Source organism: Carcharhinus amblyrhynchos, chromosome 31, assembly GCF_965287045.1.
Source record: "Carcharhinus amblyrhynchos chromosome 31, sCarAmb.v2.hapA, whole genome shotgun sequence".
NCBI lineage: Eukaryota > Metazoa > Chordata > Chondrichthyes > Carcharhiniformes > Carcharhinidae > Carcharhinus > Carcharhinus amblyrhynchos.
In genome coordinates this window covers 25,204,034-25,223,201 of record NC_137354.1, presented here as the reverse complement: position 1 = coordinate 25,223,201, position 19,168 = coordinate 25,204,034, and the positions used below count along the sequence as shown (strand labels likewise).

Below are 19,168 nucleotides of genomic sequence, written 5' to 3'. Positions count from 1 at the left end.
ATAGCTGCACAAAGTGCATTACAGCTAACCAAACATTTGTTAGAACGATAATTTACTCTGCTGCATGTAACAGTTGGGAGTAACTCAGTGAAACTTGCTCCCTCCCCACAAATACATACAATCTAAAGTTTATTCATTAGTGTCACAAGTAGGCTTACATTAACACCGGAACAAAGTTACTGTGAAAATCCCCTAGTTGCCACACTCCGGCGCCTGTTGGGGTGTACCGAGGGATAATTTAGCGTGGTCAGGCACGTAACCAGTACATCTTTCGGATTGTGGGAGGAACCCGGAGCACCTGGAGGAAACCCATGCAGACATGGTGAGAACATACAGCTTCCACAGTGGCCCAAGCTGGGAATTGACTCTTGGTCTGTGGTGCTGTGAGGCTAATCCCTGCACTACTGTGCTGCCCGACTAAACGTTACGACCAGCTTTGACAGGTCCACAGATGTGAGCGAGCGTTGCTCTGGAGATGAAAGTTGTGATTTGATTTGTGTTCAGATGTTTGTTGGGTGCAGCGTTATGCTAACGTTGGTGTTTATCTTGGTTGATAGCTTGTTACTCGTCATTTGACTTGGTTTGAAGAAAGGCAGTGAGTGCCATTGCATAATCGTGGCTTGGAGCAAAATAAAATCTGGAGTTAGCACAGGGCCTGAATGAGAGATGGGTTGATGGAGCAGTGAATGGTCACCCTGATGGAAAATGAAGAAATAATGCACAGAAGCTATGGGTCCCTATAGACATATGTGATTTTTTGATTTGATTTAATATTGTCACCATATTAGTATACAGTGAAAAGTATTGTTTCTCATGTGCTATACAAACAAAGCATACCATTCATAGAGAAGGAAAGGAGAGATTGCAGACTGTAGTGTTACAGTCATAACTAGGGTGGAGAGGAAGATCAACTTAATGAGGTAGGTCCATTCAAAAGTCTGCCAGCAGCGGGGAAGAAGCTGTTCTTGAGTTGGTTGGTACGTGACCTCAGATATTTGTATCTTTTTCCCGATGGAAGAGAGAATGTCCGGGGTGTGTGGGTTTCTTAATTACGTTAGGAAGTGTAGACAGAGTCAATGGATGGGAGGCTGGTTTTCATGATGGACTGGGCTACATTCACCACCTTTTGCAGTTTCCTGCAGTCGTGGACAGAGCAAGAGTCATACCAAGTTGCTATTTATGGTCTCTTTATAAATTACTACTCAAAATTAACCGTTATCCAGTATTAACTAATTAACCAATTGCCTAGAAAATCAGGTGTGCAAATACCAGCTAAATCTCTGCTTTTCCAGTAGCTTTGGTTATTCAGTTCTTTTAATCTCAATGTGGAAAACTGCGTAAACAATTTGCATACTTTGTCCTCGAGCTAAGGGATGCTAACAGAAGAGAATGGAACATTTATTTGGCACTTGCCATTGCCATCAAACTCTGCCAGGTAAGGTTATTGCAGAGTAAAGCTCCCCTTCTTTCTGTCCCAAACTCTGTGCCACACCTCTTCCATCTCTTATGAATTTCTCACGTATCTAAATCCCAATTCAGAGTGCTGAGTTTGTCCTTAGGCTAACACCCACCAGAAACTGGAAGTGATTTCCCCAAACTTATCTGAATTGGAAATCTTATACCCAGAAAATAGGAACCTTGCCTTCTGTTCATTTAGGCCAAACTGGGTGATACATCTGAAGATGGGAAATTGGAGCCATTGATCCCCTGTGGCAGATTTGATCATCCAGTACTTAAACCAGGGAGGTCTATCGTGTCCCAACACACTGTCCATAACCGACCGGTAATTGGAACCAAATTAGAGTCATTGGACTCTTATTTTTTCCATTGTTTCCATATCATTCTGTAAGCCAGTGTCTGCAGTAGGTCAGTAGTTGTGACTTGAACATGTAATGGGTATTAGAAGTTTAATATGCCTTTGGTTGGTGGAAGGGGTCAAGTGGATTTCATGACTGTGCAGTCCAGCCTTCATTAGCTAATGTATGGTTTTATTCAGAAGTTATTCTTTTTTTATCGATACGCCTCACCAACACTTATAACAAAGATTAGAGGGGGAATTCGCCTGTATCGTCTGCCACAGGAAACATTGGGGTGGGGCGGGGGGCACCATGCAAAGGACCGTCGGTTTTGGGGCGAGCATGGCCGAAGAATCCCACTGGACGTTCTCAGAAGGATAATTTAGGAAACTAATGATAATTGTTCAGTCCTAAAGGAGTAGTATTGTTTTTAAACTTAGTTTATTAGTCACAAGTAGGCTTACGTTAACACTGCAATGAAGTTACTTGAAATTCCCTGAGTTGCCACACTCCGGTGCTTGTTCAGGTACACTGAGGGAGAATTTAGCACGGCCAGTGCACCTAAGCACGTCTTTCAGACTGTGGGGGGGAAACCGGAACACCCCGGAGGAAACCCACGCAGACACGGAAAACGTGCAAACTCCACACAGACAGTGATCCAAGCCAGGAATCAAACCCGGGTGTCTGGTGCTCTGAAGCAGCAGTGCTAACCACTGTGCTGCTCATGTTTTTATTCTATGTGCTGCAATCCCAGTATATAATACAGATGGTATACCAGTTTAGTATACAGATTTTATTTATTCATCCCTTGGTTTTTACACTGAATTAAAAGAGAATCAGAAATGAATATGGAGTGATAGATCAGGTGTTAAAACAGAGCTGGTGCTTCTGAACTAGCGGTTTACACTCAGTATGAGTGGGTGGAATTACACTATCAAAAGGTGCAGACATGACTATTGATAATGCTTTCAAAACCTTGGAATGTCTATTTACTCATCATTCCTGTTCGATTTACTTTGGAGATATTCACTAAAATGTAATATTTCATCTTGCATATGAAATGTTTACAAGCAAGCTATTTTGACGGGCTAGGCACTGTTTAGTAGCAATGCAGTGCTGGTGATCATATACAATAGCTTTGTGCCTGAGAAGCAGAACAGGAATCTTTACAATAGTAGTTAAATGCTTGTACCACAGGACATTAGCTTGTAATCAAGGTAGATTGAGTCAAGCACAGAACAAAATAAATGGATTAAATGTGAAATAGGAATTTATTGAGGCAGGTGAACTGACAGCTCATTGTGTGGGACATAGGTAACTGAAGCAATGAGTGGAAAAGGCAAGGTAGAGCAGGAACTGCCCTTAGATGATGTTGAGCTTATTTTTAAACAATTGCATCTTAAAATATGGGAAGGTTGGGGAGGGGTAGTTTCAAGATGAAGTACTGGAGTGAAATCAACCACAATGCACAAATATTAATTTTAGAAGTTGCAAGAAGCAGGAAAGGCAGACAAAAAGAAAATGAAATACAGCCTGAGAAAACAGCTTATTGTGCTCCAAATGCCCCATATTTTGCCATTGTTGATATACAGGTAAATATAGCAACCATTTTGAATGTAATACGGTTCTGCAGATAGGCAATGATTTTTATGGTAACATACAGCAGATCGGAGAAAGCAAAGAGTAAACATTTTGGATATATTGCTTTGTTACAACTGGATGGAATTACAGATGAAGCGTTTCTATGATGGAATAGAGCAAGGGAAAATGATTGTGACAGCCACATACAGTATGTAATGAAAGAATGATATGTAAAGTGATGAGATGGAAAACAGGAAATGGTTAAATGACAAGTTATAGTATAAGACATTTTCTGCTTTTTCAGATTTCTAGTATCTGCAATTTTGGGATAATGATTCAGGAAAGAATTGTTTCTAGGAGAATAGCCTGCTGTAATTAGTGCTGTGAAATCTCTTAAAACCCACCCGAACCACTGGACAAACTGATAGGACATGCTTCAACACCACCTCCAGTAAGCTACTTTTAATAATTCCCTAAGTATTGCACTGGGGCTCTCAACTGAGATTGTATTCAAGTCTGGTACAAAGGAAAAAAATGAGAGAAAGTGTGCTTTATTTCCAAATGATCCAATATTTCTATCAGTTTAGCATGGCAGTTTAATGTAATCTGAAGAATTCGTCAATGGATATTTTTGGGTTTGGGAAGATTGAGAAAAACAGAATCTGAGCACAATGAGACTCTGGAATGAAACTTTGAGGAGAGAGAAAAGACATTTGACAAATGGCTGTGGATGAAATAAAGCATTTAAAAATGTACATTTTTAAAACAGTCTTGATACAGAATATTGAAACTAGTCCATAAACATTCTCAACCCCTGACAAGGCTCAGTGACACAATAATTTGCCCTTCTGTTTATATTCACTGTTTTATTCTGCTCTAAATGTCATAGACCTAGAAATTTAGAAGGCATTGTTTGACAGTGGTGTGACACTGGTGGGTAAAGAGTCAGTCCAAGATCTGTTGGTAGCTGGATCAAGGTGCAAATTAATGGGGCACTGAGTTCAAGTTTGCATGACTCCTGGAGCTTACTAGTATGACCCTTGAAAGTTAAAAAGCTTTGGCATTATTGCCCTACGAAAATGTACAGGATATCTGAAGAAATTGATTTCCTGTTTATCCAATATTTTAAATGCAGGTTTGCCACACGTTCCTTACCTAGTTCAGTGGGGGCTGTCATGCCAGTAATTTTTGTACTTTCGGATTAATATTGACTCAGTATCCAATATTTCCTTATATAGTGGTGTAATGACATAACAATGTGCCCCTCTTGATGTGCACATAGACTTTGCACTTCTGGGCAATTTACATTTCATGGCCTGAGCAGCTAGGCCAGAACAAGCATTCTGTGCTACACAATGTACAGATCAACAGTTATTACAAATTTCACTTAATGTACTGAGTACAACTTGTTTTTGCGGGATTTAAAATAATAATTCTGCTGTCCCACGTTGATAGGTCTGCTTACTTGGGTTGCGAAAGTAACTTTTATCACTGCCATTGCACCTTGATCTCCTGATTCTGGACAGAAATCTGTGCTGGCGGCGTTCAGTTTATAGAGTGGTCTTGTCAGTGGTATTCAAGCCTTCCTTATTTCCCAACTGGAAGTTTGGTCAGCCAGCCCCAGCTGTGCACTTGAGGTTAATCAGAAAATTGTAGGAGGTATGAAAACTATCCACCAAGGCTTGCGGCAAGCAAATAATTCTTTCATAGTAGAGGCAGGAAAAATTAGTTTGAAATTCCTTTGGCTACCATCTTGTTTCCACAACGATGTGGGGAAACTCAATTACAAATTAAGCTGTGAACACAACACTTCTGGTTTAGCACTGTTATTAAACTGAACTATGAGAGTTAGCTTTCGTAAGTGCAGAAAATATTTTTTCCTGTTGTTCTCGTCTTTTGAGGCCTGTCCATCTTGGATCTTCCAAGATCCTGGCAGTTTGAAGCTAGATTTCCCAGTGGCCGATCTTGTGCCTCTTATTCTGGTCCGGTACTTGTGTGTCCCTGCCTGCTCAATTGATATGTTGCTTCATTGGAATCATACAAGCACATAAGTGGGCCATTCAGGCCATCATGTTATAGAATTCCAACAGTGCATGAGGCTATTCAGCCCATTGAGCTTGCATTGACAATGATCCTACCCAAACCGTATGCCTGTAACCCCATATTACCCTGGTAATCCCCCTGACACTAGGGGCAATTTAGTGTGGCCAATTCACCTAACTTGCACATTTTTGGACTGTGGGAGGAAACCAGAGCACCTGGAGGAAACCCACAGACATGGGGAGAACGTGCAAGCTTGACACAGACAGTGACGCAAGCAGGTAATTGAACCCAGTCCCTGGCACTGTCAGGCAGCACTGCTACCAACTGTGCCCATTACGTGTTCTCTCATTCTCTGTCTCCCCCTGCCCCTCCCCTCTAGCCTTGCATTGTTTTCCTTTTCAGTTAGTCTTCAATTTCTTTTATTAAAGTTACTATTGAATCTGCTTCTAGCATCCTTTCGGGCAGTGCACTTCATATCACAACTCACTATGTATATGCCTTTTCCTCTCAGATGCTAGGAATCCAGCAGCAAGTAACGGGCTTCCTAACTCTTCAAAACCCGTATATAATTCACAAGACACAAGTCAGGAGTGTGATGGAATACTCTTCAGTTGCCTGGATGCGTGCAACTTCAAACTGCTTGACACCATTCAGGACAAAGTGGCCCCCCTCCTTGATTGGCATTCCTTCCACAAACGTTCATTCCCTCCAACACTGACATACAGTGGCAGTCATGTGTACCATGTACATGGTTCTCTGCAGGAACTCACCAAATCTCCTTCCAAACCTACGACCACTACCATTTAGGACAAGGCCAGCAGATACGTGGCAACACCATAAGCTGGAAGTTCCTCTCCAAGCTACTCACCATCCTAACTTGAAACAATATCACTGTCCCTTCACTGTCGCTGGGTTAAAATCCTGGAACTTGCTCACTTAATGGCACTTTGACAGTACGTATATAACATGACCGCAGTGGTTCATGAAGGCAGCTCACCTCCGCCCTCAGGACTTGGGCAGTAAATGCCATCGATGCCAGCAGCCCATAAATGACCAAAAAAATACCCCCAGTTCTTTTTACCACAGACCTTAAACCTGTGTCCTCTTCTCAAACCTTTTACTAGTTCCCCATTCTTTACTGCAATTCTTCATAATTTTGAATGCCTTAACTGTCTCTGGTAAAACAATAGCAATCCCTACTTCTTTATCCCTTTACATAGCTGAAGTCCCTCATCTCTGGTACTGTTGCAGCAAACCTGCTCGGCACCCTGTCAGATACACAGCATCTTTCCAGAAGTTTGGTGTCCAGAATTGTACAAATCCGCCACCTAAGGCGGAACCAGTGATTTCTAAAAGCTTACAACATTCAGACTGAGTGAAAAATAGGGTGGTGCAGTACTTGTGCTTTTTGTATTCTCAGCCTCTAAAGCCAAGGATCCCACAAGTTTCTTTTAAAATGGTGTTACCAACTTAGTCTGCCACTGTCAAACACATCCGTGCATATCCCCAGCTCTCTCTGTTCAAACACTCCATTTAAAATCATACCATTTTGTTTCAAGGAAAAAGGATGTGTGGGTTAGGTTGATTGGCCATGCTAAATTGACCCTTGGTGTTGGGGGGGGTTAGCAGGGTAAATATGTGGGGTTACAGAAATAGGGTGGGATTGTTATCTGTACAGGCTCGATGGCTGATTGGCCTCCTTCTGCAATGTAGGCAGTCTATGATTCTGTGATTCCAAGAAGAGGGAAACTGCTGGAACTTGATACAGTGAAGTACAGCATAATTGGAGCCACCAGAAGAAATTCTGCTCCATTGTTATAGTTCTTCCTGATGTCTTTCTGTTGTTCTCCAAGAAAATATGGTGTTAATCAGCAGACTCCTACTATGAATCGAAAGCTGCACCTTTACACTTCTGTGACCAGAGTCATAGAGGCTTACAGCATGGAAACAGGCCCTTCGTACCAACTTTGTTTAAACCCCTAAGCTAATCCCAGTTGCCTGCATTTGGCCCATGTCCCTCTATACTCATCCATGTAACTATCTAAATGCTTTTTAAAAGACAAAATTATACTCGCCCCTTCTACTATTCTGGCAGCTTGTTTCAGATGCACCACCTTCTGTGTGAAAAAGTTGCTCCTCTAGACACTTCTGCATCTCTCTCCTCTCACCTTAAACCTATGCCCTCTAGTTTTAGACTTCCCTATCTTTGGGAAAAGGTGTTGACTATCTAGCTGATTTGTGCCCCTCATTATTTTGTAGACTTCTATAAGATCAACCTGAAGCCTGCTATGATCCAGAGGAAAAAGTCCCAGTCTATCCAGCCTCTCCTTATAACTCAAACCATCAAGCCCTGGTAGCATCCTTGTAAATCTTCTGCACTCTTTCTAGTTTAATATCCTTCCTATAATAGGGTGCTCAGATCTGCACACAGTATTCCAAGTGTGGCCATACCAATGTCTTGCACAACTTCAACAAGATGTCCCAACTCCTGTATTCAATGTTCTGACCGATGAAACCAAGCATGCCGAATGCCGCCTTCACCATTCTGTCCACCTGTGACTCCACTTTCAAGGAGCTATGAACATGTACTCCTAGATCTCTTTGTTTTGTAACTCTCCGCAATACCCTACCATTAACTGAGTAAGTCCTGTCCTGCATCTACCAAAATGCATCACCTCGCATTTGTCTAAATTAAACTCCATCTGCCATTCGTCAGCCCACCGGCCCAATTGATCAAGATCCTGCTGCAATTGGAGATAACTTTCTTCACTGTCCACTATGCCATCAATCTTGGTGTCACTTGCAAACTTAATAACCATGCCTTCTATATTGTCTTCCAAATTATTAATAGAAATGACAAATAATAGTAGACCCAGCACTGATCCCTGAGGCACACCGCTGGTCACATGCCTCCAGTTCGAAAAACAACTCTCTGGCTTCTGTCAAGATGCTAATTTAGTATCCATTTAGATACCCTCACCATGGATCCCGAGAGATTTAACCTTACGTAACAACCTAGCATGTGGTAACCTTGTCAAAGGCCTTGCTAAAGTCCATGTAGACAACATCAACTGCACTGCCCTCATCTACCTTTTTGGTTACTCCTTCAAAAAAACTCAATCAAATTTGAAACATGATTTTCTACTCAAAGTTTTGCTGACTGATCTTAATCAGTCCTTGCGTCTCTAAATGCCTTTAGATCCTGTCTCAAAATACTTTCCACAACTTACCCATCACAGATGTGAGGCTCACTGGCCTGTAATTCCCTGGCTTTCTCCTGCAGCCCTTTTTAAACAAAGGTACATCATTTGCCACTTTCCAGTCTTCAGGCACCTCACCCGTGACTATCGATGATTCAAATATCTCAGCTAGGGGACCCGTAATTTCCTCCCTAACCTCCCACAATGTCCTGGGATACACTTCGTTGGGTCCTGGGGATTTATCTACTTTGATGTGCTTTAAGACTTCCAGCATCACCACCTCTGTAATATGTACACTCCTCAAGACATCACTATTTATTTCCCCAAATTCCCTAACAGCCATGCTTTTCTCAATAATAGTGACGAGAAATATTCACTTAGGATCTCACCCATCTCTTCTGGATCCGCACTTGTTGATCCTTAAGAGGCCCTACTCTCCCTTGTTACTCTTTTACCCTTTATGTATGTGTAGAAACATGAAGTGTGACTACCTGTTACCTATTTGTGATATCAATTGCTGGAAACTACGGGAATATCATACTTGGGGTGGAAATATGCCAGGCAGCAAGCCATTCAGCCCTTGAAACCTGCTTCACCATTCAGTAACATCACAACTGATATGGTTATGGTCTCAATTCCCATTTTCCTGCTGCTGTCATAAGTATGTGGGAATTCCCAGCATATTCTTGTTACTCTTGTCAGAAGAGGGGCTTACAAAGCCATTCAGCCCACTGGTTTGACTAATAAAATTTACTGATGGAAAACAGAAACCAAATGACACAAATGCAAAAGTACGAAACAGTAGCATTAAGGATAAAATGCCCCTTTCAAAAATTATTTTTTTCCATAGACCTTTCCAATGCAAATTTTGACATGGAAAGTGGAAATATTTAATCCAGAGTTAACATCTACAGCTAGAACTGAAGATAAATAATCGGGGTGTTATTAACCTTGTCATGGGAATCCTTTCAAAATATTCTATAAAGTACACAGGAAATATGAGATCAAATTAGAACTGTGTGGGAAAGTATTAATTCAGGATGTTAGTTAATTAGTATAGCGGAGGTTAAACCAGCATGTAACCTTTTCAGTTTGTGACGTGGAACTGCTTGATGCTGGCAGTGAGGATCCCCATCATTGGCATCGCCTGACTTGATGGCAGTTCTTTGTTCTGAAGTTAAGGAAATTGTGCCGTTTTTATTTGCCATGCTCACAGTGCAGATGTCAAAGATTGAAAAGCATAGAGTTGGTCATTTAAGAAAATGCAGCAATCAGGCAAGTTTGTATTTTAAAAGGCTGAAAATGTAGTGTGTGTGTGTGTGTGTGTGTGTGTGTCTGGGTACGAGACAAGTTGAGGAATTCCATAGTTTTAAGGTCCTAAGAGTGTAGGAGTTTGAGCTGAATACATCAAATCTTCATCTGGACCCAGTGTTCATGCAAGACTGAGACTGACTGAAACATTGAATAACAGTATTGTTAAACTCGACAAATAGGAAAGATTAATCACATCAGTCAGCAATTGTTCTGTAACACTTTGCAGTGTTCAGTTCTGACTTACATTTTATTCATGTTTGATATTAATAGAGAACCTAATATGCAGCTTGTTTACTTAGAGCAAGCTTGTTTCTTTATGTAAATATGTCCTTTTCACACACCTAGATAATAAATGTACTACTGTCAGTCAGTTTGCTCAGTAACAACTGACAGCCTGGACTTCTGCTCACAGCTGACCAGGTCAAGGCTGTCTAGTCAGCTGGTGATGGTTGACCTGTCTGAAATCTTCCAGATCCAAACTGTTCTAACTTGTAACTGCATTTTCTTGTTACTGGATACTTGGTAGGATATTTGAACTTGAGGATTCCAAGCTTGCATGTATTTGTGCAAATACTCTTGAAACAAGTTATATTGAAGTCAGATTGGTAACTAAATGAATTGTTATATCACATTGTATTCTAATCCTTGAGGTTGTAACAAGTGGTTTGATTTGAGGGGTACCAGTAGATGTAATGTATTTGGATTTCGAAAAGGCATCATAGATAAGGTGTCACACAGCTTATGGTGTTGGCGATAATATATTAAAATAGATAGAGGATTAGCTAACTACCAGGAAGCATAGTTGGAATAAATGGATTATTTTCTAAATAATGGAACTAGTGGAATGCTGCAGGGATTAGTGCTGGGTCCTCAGCCATTTATGATCTATATTAACGAAAGGACCGACCATTTGCAAAATTTGCTGATGATGCAAAGATAGGAAGCAGAGTGTGTTGTGAGAAGGATACAGACATAGTTTAAATGAATGGGCAAACATTTGGCAGGTGGGAGTATAGTGTGGAAAGCATGAGGTTCTCCACTGGAGGAAAGAAAGAAAAGCAAAGTATTAAATGGAAAGGAGCTGTGGAATGCTGTGGCACAGGGGGATCTGTGTGTCCTTGTACATGAATCACGAAGTTAATGCAGGTTCGTCAAGTGATCAAGAAGGCAACTTAAGTGTTTGCCTTTGTTGTAAAGAGGTTGAAGTTTAATATGGGATAGCCATGCTACAACTGCACAAGATATTGGTGAGACTGCATCTGGAGTACTGTAAAACTTTGGTCTCCCTAAGGAGTGACATACTTGGATTGGAAGCAAATCAGAGAAGATTCATTCACCTGGATTGTAGGGGTGCCTTGTGAGAAAAGGTTATGCCTATCTCATTGGAGCTAAGATACAGAGATTATCTTATTGAAGCATACACAAAGAACAAAGAAAATTAAAGCACAGGAACAGGCCCTTTGGCCCTCCAGGCCTGAACCGACCATGGTGCCTGACTTAACTAAAATCCCCTACGCTTCCAGGGACCATATCCCTCTATTCCCATCTCATTCATGTACTTGTCAAGGCGCCCTTGACCGTAACCACTTCCACTACCTCCCCTGGCAACGGGTTCCAGGCACCCACCACTCTGTGTAAAAAATCTGTCTCGTATATTTTGTAAAACTTGCCCCTTGCACCTTAAACCTATGCACCCAAGTAATTGACTCTTCTACCCTGGGATAAAGCTTCTGACTATCCACTCTATCCATGCCTCTCATAGTCTTGTAGACTTCTATTAGGTCTCCCCTCAACCTCCGTCGCTCCAAAGAGAACAAACCAAGTTTCTTCAACCTCCCCTCATAGCTAATGCCCTCCATATTAGGCAACACCCTGGTAAATCTTAGAACATAGAACAGTACAGGCCCTTTGGCCCTCGATGTTGTGCCGACCAGTGGAACCAATCTAATGACCCTCGAACCTAAACTATTCCCATGTTATCCATATGCCTATCCACTGACCATTTGAACGCCCTTAAAGTTGGCGACTCCACAACTGCTACAGGCAGGGCATTCCATGCCCTTACTACCCTCTGAGTAAAGAACCTACGTCTGACATCCGTCCTATAACTGCCGCCCCTTAATTTAAAGCTATGTCTCTTTGTGTTAGCCATCACCATCCAAGGAAAAAGGCTCTCACTGTCCACCCTATCTAAACCTCTGATCATCTTGTATGCCTCAATTAGGTCACTTCATAACCACCTTCTCTCTAATGAAAATAACCTCAAGTCCCTCAGCCTTTCCTCATAAGACCTTCCCATCTTTTCTGTACCCTCTCCAAAGCTTCCACGTCCTTCTGGTAGTGTGGCAACCAGAATTGAACACTATATTCCAAGTGCGGCCTCTCTAAAGTTCTATAAAACATCAACGTGACTTGCCAATTTTTAAACTCAGTATCCCAGCCGATGAAGGCAAGCATGCCATCTGCTTTCTTGACTATCTTCTCCACCTGCATTGCCACTTTCAGTGACCTGTATACCCAGACCCCTTTGGCTATCAATAATGTTAAGGGTTCTGTCATTTACTGTATATTTACTGTATATATACTATATATTTATTATATATCTTTATCAGACCTTCCAAAATGCATTACTTCACTTGTCCAGATTAAACTCCATCTGCCATCTCTCTGCCCAAGTCTCCAGCTGATCTGTATCCTGCTCTGATTGAGGTTTTGACAAGGTAGTTGCTGAGAGGATGTTTTCCCTTGTGTGATGGTGGGTATTCTATAACTAGGGGCACAGTTTCAAAGTAAGGGGTCTCTTATTTAAGATCAAAATGAGGAATTTCTTCTCTGGGGGCCGTTAGTCTTTGGAATTCCCTTTCCCAGAGTGCAGTGGAGGCTGAGTCATTAACTATGTTCAAGGCCAAGTTAAACAAATTTTTGATTGATGCAAAAATTACGGAGGGGTGGGCTGTCAGTCGTTAAGCTGAGCTGATTCTGGTCTTATTGAATGGCATAGCAATTTGATGGACCAAGTGGCCCATTCCTCCTGTTGCTTGTGATCTTATCTTTAAAAATGTACAAATGAGTTGAAACCAAAATAGAAAATGCTGGAAAAACTCAGGTCTGACAGCATCTTGGAGTTTAATGCAGACAGTTATGAGATATTACACTTTGGAAGGACAAACCAGGGTAGAACATACAAGGTAAATGGTAGGACACTGAAGAGGGACCTGGGAATACAGATACGTAAATCCCTAAAAGTGGCATCACAGGTAGATAGGGTCATAAAGAGTGCTTTTGGAACATTGGCCTTTACACTCAATACTTTGATTTATAAGAGTTGGAATGTTATGGTGAAGTTGTATACGATATTGGTGAGGCCGAATTTAGAGTATTGTTCACTGTTTTGGTCACCTAATTATAGGAATGATATTAATAAGGTTGAAAGAGTGCAGAGAAGGTTTACAAGGACATTGCTGGGACTTGAGAAACTGAGTTACAGAGAACGTTTTGAATAGGTTAGGACTTTATTCCCTGGAGTGTAGAAGAATGAGGGGAGATTTGATGGAGATGTATAAAATTATGATGGGTATAGATAGAGTGAATGCAAGCAGGCTTTTTCCACTGAGGCTAGAGGAGAAAAAAACTAGAGGACATGGGTTAAGGGTGAAGGGGGAAAAGTTTGAAGGGAATATTAAGGGGGGGGGTTCTTCACACAGAGTGGTGGGAGTGTGGAATGAGCTGCCAGATGAAGTGGAAAATGTGGGCTCACTTTTAACATTTAAGAAAAACTTGGACAGGCACATGGATGAGAGGGGTGTGGAGGGATATGGTCCAGGTGCAGGTCAGTGGGGCTAGGCAGAAAAACGGTTTGGCACAGCCAAGAAGGGCCAAAAGGCCTGTTTCTGTGCTGTAGTGTTCTATGGTTCTATCTGTAATCCTGCTTCTACCTACTTCCCACAATCCACAAAAAGGACTGTCCTGGTAGACCCATTGTGTCAGCATGCTCCTGTCCCACTGAATTTATTTCCACTTATTTTGACTCCATCCTCACCTCCCTGATCCATTCCCTCCCCACCTACATCCAGGATTCCTGTGATGTCCTGTCTTATTGACAGCTTCCAGTTTGCAGACCTAACTGCTTCCTGTTCACCATGTGCAATCTCTCAACACCTCCGTCCCACACAAGGATGGCCTGAGAGCTCTTCACTTCTTTCTTGAAAAGAGGCCTAAACAATTCCCATCCACCATCGCTGTCCTCTGCCTGGCTGAACTTATTCTCTCAGCAAGTTCTCCAACTTTCTCCAAATCAAAGGCGTAGCAGTGGGTACCCACATGGGTCCTAGCTACGCTTGTCCTTTTATGGGGTACGTGGAACATGCCTTGTTCCAGGCCTACCCAGCTCCCTTCCCACAACTCCTTTACCTATACATCAATGACTATTTTGGTGCCACTTCATGCTCTCGTCCAGACGTTGACAAATTTATCAACTTTGCTTCCAGTTTCCGCCCCTCCATCGCCTTTACCTGGTCCATCTCAGACACTTCCTTTCCTTGACCTTTGTCTCTATTTCAAGCAATAAACTACCAATATCCATTACAAGCCACTGATTCCCACAGCTATCTGAACTACAGCACTTCACACCCTACATCCTATAAGAACTCCATCCCCCTCTCTCTCTCAGCTCCTTCAACTCCACCACATTTGTTCCAATGATGCCACTTTCCAAAGTGGTGCTTCCAACATGTGCTTCTTTTACCTCTATCATGGATTCCCATCTACAGTTATCGATGGGGCCCTCAACAGCACGCGGTCCATCTCCCTGGCCACGACCCTCACCTCCCCCCCCCGCCCCCGCCTCCAGAAACAAGGATAGAGTACTCCCTCCCCCCCCCCCCCCCCCCCCCCCCCCCCCATTGTCACATTTCACCCCAGCAGCCTTTGTACGCAAAGCATAATCTTTTGCCAATTCCAGCGAAATGCCACCACCAAACACATCTTCCCTTCACTGCCTCTGTCAGCATTCTGCAGAGACCGTTCCCTTGGGGATAACCTAGTCCACTCTCCCATTATACCCACCGTCTCTCCTGTTACTCATGGCACCTTCCTATGCAATCCCAGAAGGTGTAACACCTGTCCCTTTACCCCTTCTATGCTTACCATCCAAGGTCCAAAACATACATTCAGGTTAAGCAGCCTTTCACTTGCACCTCTTTTCAATTTGATGTATGGCATTTGCTGCTCCCAGTGTGGTCTCCTCTATATCGGAGAGACCAAGCGTAGACTAAGTGATCACTTTGCTGAGCACCTTCAGTCTGTGTGCAATCAGGACCCTGACCTTCCAGTTGCTTGCCATTTTACATACAATCCTGCTCCCTTGCCCACATGTCTGTCCTTGGCCTGCTGCAGTGTTCCAGTGAAGCTCAACGCAAACTGGAGGAACAGTATCTCATCTTCCAGCTCGGCACTTTACAGCCTTCTAGGCTCAATATTGAATTCGACAACTTCAGATGATTTGCTGTACCCCACCCTTTGTTTTCGTTCTGTTTTCTTGTTCTCTACCTTTTATTTTATTGCTTTTTTCTTCTCCCTCCTATTTTATCACTGTTCCAGTTTTCTCCATTTTACCCTTTTTTCTCTCTCTCTCTCCCTCTCTCTCTCCCCGCCTGCCCGCCACCACCACCACCACATCTCTCAGTGTCTGTGCCTTTTAGCTTTGACAAAGGGTCATCTGGACTTGAAACATCAACTCTTTTCTCTCCTTATAGATGCTGCCAGGCCTGCTAAGATTTTCCAGCATTTTCTCTTCTGGTTTCAGATTCCAGCGTCTGCAATAATTTGCTTTTATATGAATGAATTGAGCTCTGCTTAGTAGCTTAGTGATTATTTAGAGGAACTTTGGCTCTAACAAGTATCCAAACAAAATCAAATTGTGGGCAGGGTTTACCTATTGCTTCAAGCTGGTAAATTTACTGAAAAATGATTGCTTCATCCTAAAGATGATAAAGATGTTATCTTCACTGATACTGAACGATGCAGGATCACTGAAACCATTGTTGGAACACTTTGAACTTCACATTAACTTCTTCTCTAAAGCCTTTATCCCTGACTTCTTATTTTTTGTCATCACAATAGACTTGGCATTGTTTCTTTCAAATGAAGATACTTGATTCCTCCTCAAATGTTTCCTTTTTCACCTCATTGTGGATATCAGAGTTCCACAGAAACAGGGAGATTACTGCAGCTCTGTATTCATCTCTACTTCTGCACCTTTCAGAACTGCCCACCACCACCCCCCCCCAACATAAGAAGTAGGAGCAGGAGCATCTAGCCCTTCGAGCCTGCCCCGCCATTCAGTAAGATCATGGCTGCTCTGAAGTGGCTCAGTTCCACTTTCCTGCTTTCTACCCATAACCCTTAATTCCCTTGCCTACCAAAAACCTATCTACCCGTGTCTTAAATATATTTAGCGAGGTAGCCTCCACCACTTCAACGGGCAGAGAATTCCAGAGATTCACCATCCTTTGAGTGAAGAAGTTCCTCCTCAACTCTGTTCTAAACTGCCCCCCACCCCCGCCCCCCGCCTTATCTTGAGGCTGTGCCCTCTAGTCCTGCTGTCCTTTCTGAGCAGGAAGAATCTCTCTATCTATCTTTCCACATAATTCTGTAAACCTCAGTCTTCTCTGCTCTAAGGAAAACAGCCCCAGCCCAACCAGCCGCTTCATAGCTGAAACTCTCCAGCCCAGGCAACATCCTGGCAAATCTCCTCTGCACCCTTTCTGGAGCAATCACATCCTATGGTGTGGCAACCAGAACTGCACTTATGGCCTAACCAGCATTTTATACAGCGCTCATAACCTCCCTTCTCTTATATTTTTTGATTTATTATTGTCACATGTATTAACATAGTGAAAAGAATTGTTTCTTACACACTGTACAGACAAAGCATACCATTCATAGAGAAGGAAGAGAGAGAATGCAGAATGTAGTATTACAGTCATAGCTAGGGTGTAGAGAAAGGTCAACTTAATGCAGTTCATTCAAAAGTCTGATGGCAGCAGAGAAGAAGCTGTTCTTGAGTCAGTTGGTATGTGACCTCAGACTTATTTATCTATCTTCCTGATGGAAGAGAGACTGTCAGGTGTGTGTGGTCCTTATGCTGGCTGCTCAGCTGAGGCAGCGGGAAGTGTAGACAGAGTCAGTGGATGGAAGGCTGGTTTGTGTGATGGATTGGGCTACGTTCTCAACCTTTTGTAATTTCTTGCGGTCTTGGACAGAGCAGGAGCCATACCAAGCTGTGATACAACTAGCATGAATGTTTTCTATGGTGCACCTGTAAAAGTTGGTTAGAGTTGTAGCTGACATGCCAAATTCCCTTAGCCTCCTGAGAAAGTAGAGATTACATTTTATCCCTCAGCTAATAAAGGCATATGCCATCTTAACCACCTTATCCAACTATCCTGCTGCCTTCATTTCTTGAACATAAGAAACATCCAATAGGGAAGAAAAAACTAGATTTGCACATAAATGTTGTGTATTTGGGAATTTAATAAACTGGTAAATCTTGCTAGTTTTAAACTGGAAATCTCTTAAAATCAAAAATTTATTTGAGACAAGTATGCTTACATTCACACTGTAGTGAAGTTACTGTGAAAATCCCCTAGTTCTCTAGAACAATCCCCTGTTCAGGTACACTGAGAGAAAATTTAGCGTGGCCAGTGCACCACACCTGCGCATCTGTAGACTGTGGGAGGAAACGGGAGCACCCAGAGGAAATCCACGCACACACTGGGAGAAAGTGCTGACTCCACACATTCAAAACCATGCCTCCACAGAGACTAGAGCTTTATTCAGTGCCTTAGACCGCTTGGCCAACCACTGAACAGTGAGCTATTGGCTAAATTCATATTGTGTAGTGTCTGTAATCTTGAATGTTTCAGCACAAATGTGCTATGTTATCACGTCAATTCTTCAGAATATAAGATTCCCATCTAACTGCTTGTTATTTGAACAGTCAAGTTGTTTGGACCAGCAATGAGACATCAAAAACCTTCTTGAAGTTTACAAGCTTACAAAATTGGACCAGAAATATATTAAAGGAATTTTCAAATCAAAAAATCGTGACTGACCTGGTGTAACGTCAACCCCACACTCCTGCCGCACCCTCCAATAACCTTTCACACACTTGCTAATCAATAATCTATTTCGCTCAGCCTTAAAAATATTAAAAGACTCTGCTTCCACTACCTTTTGAGGAAGAGAATTCCAAAATGTCTCAACTCAGAAAATTTTCCACATCTATCTTAATTGGGCTACCCTTTACTTTTAAACAGTGGCTCCTAGTTCTGGATACTATCTTTGTCATCAGAAAATTTAGCAACCATACCATCAGACCCATCATCTAAATCATTCATATGAATTGTAAAACATTGAAGTCCCAGAACTGATCCTTGTGGCAAACCTGTCGGTACATCTTGACAACCAGAAAAGGACCCATTTATGCCTACTCTCTGTTTCCTATTAGCTAGCCAATCTTCTATTTGTGCCGATATGTTATCCCCTGTATCATGAGCTTTTATTTTTCACAATAACCTTTGATAGGCACTTTATCAAATGCCTTCTGAAAATCTAGATTCATTTTATCCACACCTGTTACTTCTTCAAAAATCTCCAATAAATTTATTAAACGTGATTCCCCTTTCACACCTGGGGTGGTGTGGTGGCATAGTGATTAGCGCTGCTGCCTCACAGTGTCAGAGTCCCAGGTTCAATTCCTAGCTTGGGTCACTGTCTGTTGCACGTTTTCCCTGTGTCTGCTTGGTTTCCTCTGGGTGCCCCAGTTTCCTCCCACAGTCCAAAGGATGTGCTGGATGGCCTACTCCTGCTCCTATTTCTTATGCTAAGTTCTCCCTCAGTGTTCCTGGATAGCGCCGGAATGTGACAACTAGGAGATTTTCACAGTAACTTCATCTCAGTGTTAATGTAAGACTGCTTATGATTAATAAACTTTTTTAAAAAACCATGTTGACTCTACCGTTTTACCTTGAATTTATCAAAATACCCTGCCAAAATATGTTTAATAATAGCGTCTAACATTTTCCCTATGACAAATTTTAAGCTAACTGTAGTTTCCTGTTTTCAGTCTGCCTTTTTGAACATGAGTTATATTTGATGTTTTTCAATCTAATTAAATCTTCCCGGATTCTAAGTAATTTTGGAAAATTAAAACCATTGCATTAACTATCTCAA

At 42.2% G+C, this 19,168-nt stretch overlaps 1 protein-coding gene across 1 annotated transcript in view; it reads left to right on the top strand.

Annotated features, from left to right (window-relative positions):
• The window catches only part of tm9sf3 (transmembrane 9 superfamily member 3), a 144,597-nt gene that overhangs the window by 831 nt on the left and 124,598 nt on the right, over window positions 1–19,168 (top strand). The gene's annotated exons all lie outside the window — the stretch shown is intronic.